The following is a 2991-nucleotide window of genomic DNA, read 5'->3' as shown; positions in this document are numbered from 1 at the left end:
ATCCCTTAGCAACCAATCTTGTCTTGTATTCCTCGATTGAACCATCTGCACGTCTCTTTATGGTAAAGATCCAACGACATCCTACTAGTTTCTTTCCCGGGGTAGAGTACACTTCTCCCATGTCTCATTTTTCATCAAGGCATCGATTTCCTTCTTCATTGCTTCCCTCCAGTGCTTGTGTTTCATTGCCTCATCAAAAGACTGTGGAATCTCTTCTTCTTCTTCTTCTTCATACAGTGCAGCTTCGAATGCCCTAGCCATTTCGGTAAGGTGTCCCCGGGTAAGATTGGCAACATAGTATCTAGTCTTCCGTCCTTTCCAGTCTGGTGAATATCTTCGAGGGGGAATGCCCCTTGTACTTCTGCGGGGCAATCTGTCGTGCCCTGTATCTTGTTCCGTAACTGGGTCTTCGGTATTGCTCCTGACACTGTTAGTGCTTTCAGATGAGGTATCAATATCCGGATGAGAAGTTTTTACCTCGGGATTTGAAGACTGGTCGGATAGCTCAGCAGTGTTCTGAGGTGGCACATTATGTACTAAGGAATTTGACAGCCCGGTGGTACTGCTAACTTCCTCTGTTGGACCGACTTCTGTGACAGAATTATGGTCTGGCTGATTGGTTTGGTCGTTCTCTCCCCCCTCCCCCCCCTCCCCCGAATGGTTTCTCCCCAAATAGGTAGCCAATTTAGTGTGTCACTACTCGAGTTTTCTAACTCACTCCCCCCATGACCGCTAGATTGGCTATAGAAGTATTCGCTTTCAACAAAGTCGCAGTTCATAGTTGTGTACATACGGTCTGTCGAAGGATCATAACATTGATAACCTTTTTGATTTTTTTCATAACCCAAGAAGACACATTTGTTAGAATTTGTTCCGGTCATGTTTAGGGATGTGGACAAACACGGTACAACCAAAAATTTTTGTGTCGAGATGGAGGGATGATGGTACCGAGTTTTGGGAAGAGAAGACCTCTAAAGGAGTTTTGAAGTTAAGGATCCCTGTAGGAAGACGATTTAAGAGATAGACGGCAGTTGCGATTGCTTCTGGCCAGAAGGACTTTGGGATGTTTGATTCAATGAAGAGGGCGGATATAACGAATTTTTCGTTCGGCTACCCCATTTTGTTCTGGTGTATAGGCACATGAAGTTTGGTGGACATGGCCTTTTTCAGTGAAGAAAGATGTCATCCTAGAGTTCACGTATTCCCTCCCATTATCAGATCTAAGGATTTGAATTCTGGAGTTATATTAGGTTTGGACAAGACGATAGAACTTAGTAAATTTCTCAAAAACTTCTGATTTTGTTTTCAAAAAATAAATCCAAGTCATACGCGAAAAATCATCAATAAACAACAAAAAATATCGAAAACCTTGTCCTCCTGTAACCGGGGCAGGGCCCCACACATCAGAGTGAACCAAAGCAAAAGGTGTTTTTTCTCTAGTGTTGTTTAGCTTAAAGGAATGTCTGTGACTTTTTGCCAAAACACAAATTTCACAATTTAAAACATGCGTAGAAGAAACTAACTCAGGAAAGAGTAGGCGAAGATATCTTATGGATGGGTGCCCTAACCGGTGATGCAAGAGCCAAATCTGTCAGTCAGTTAGTCCGTGAGTTAGCATCGCAGTACTCTGTTAGGCTATCTCATCCACGTAGTACAATCCATGTCGCTTAGTGCCACGCCCAACTATCGTCCCCGTCTTGATATCTTGTAACATACAAAAATTAGGTTGCATTAGCAATTGCTGTTGAAATCTCTTGTTACATGACTAACAGACAACAGTTTGTGGGACAATGAAGGAACATAAAGACAGTTCGAGAGGCGAAGGGTTGGTGAGATAGTGATAGTGCCTACCCCCTCTACTTGTGTTAACTCCCCACTGGCTGTTTGGACAATTTTTTATTTTTTTGTTGGATTGGGAAATATCGAGGAAGTCCGATGCATCAAAGGACATGGTATCAGTTGCCCCACAATTAAAAATCCAATGGTAATCTTTCAGTCCTATGTGGGAGGATGAAGAGTACGCTAGAGGTTGGAAAGAATTTATACATGGGATGGAAGGCTTAAACTCAAAAATATGTGGTGTAATTTTCGAATTTTCAAAAGATTGGGGTTGTTTTTCGAATTTTTGGATTGATTGGGGGTGTATATTGGATGAAAAGTTGGTGTGGGGTTTATTTTGGGGTTCTTTTGAAATTGGGGGGGCTGTTTTGCAAAATGGATGTGAGGCTTTTAGAAAACCCCCCTTCCGGCCATTCCATAATTCTAGCCACCTCCTTCACTTCTTCTTTCTTCCCCTCCGCACAGCACCCGCCGCCGGAGCTATGAAAGAATTTGTGACTTTTGGGAGGCGGCAGAGGATCGGCGTTGTCCGTCGGTGTGCTGGCCCCACGCCTCCTCTGCTTCTTCCTCCTTCCCCACCGCACAACCTCCGCCTTGTGCGGCTCGTCGGTCACCGGTGCAGGCTCTGGAGAGGTGACGCCGGTGTCCTTGGGCAGCTTCTTCCCTGCCGTCGGCTTCTTCTCAGCCGGAGCCTTTTCTGCCACGGGCACCTTTTCAGCCGGAGCCTTCTCTGCCGCGGGCACCTTCTCTGCCTCTGGTGCCATTTTGGTGAGAGAGATTTTGAGTGAAGAGAGATGTTGGTAGGGATTGGAGACAACGACGAAGTTCTTCGGCTGGTCGGAATTTTGGTTTTGATTTGTGTTGGTTTTGTACAAATCAATTAGATTTGAGATTGTCTCGGTCAATAGCTCGAAAGCATGTATTTGGCTTACCTCCATTTGTGGTTTTTGGTTGGTTTCCTGCTCTGATACCATCTTAAAGATGGTAATCGAGAGACTTATAGAAGGATTGATAAGACATAGTTGATGTAGAGAGTAGAGAGAAATATGTTTGTATTTTTCTTGTGTATTCCAAATGTTCATTACCCTAGTATTTATAGGGTGAATGAGAATATTCTAGTACATCATTAAATGTAAATTGGTACTCTACATA

Source organism: Salvia hispanica, chromosome 6 (assembly GCF_029641045.1).
Source record: "Salvia hispanica isolate PSC_SH4W2 chromosome 6, Shi_PSC_v1, whole genome shotgun sequence".
NCBI lineage: Eukaryota > Viridiplantae > Streptophyta > Magnoliopsida > Lamiales > Lamiaceae > Salvia > Salvia hispanica.
The sequence above is the reverse complement of the archived record's forward strand: the minus strand, read 5'-3'. Positions refer to the sequence as shown.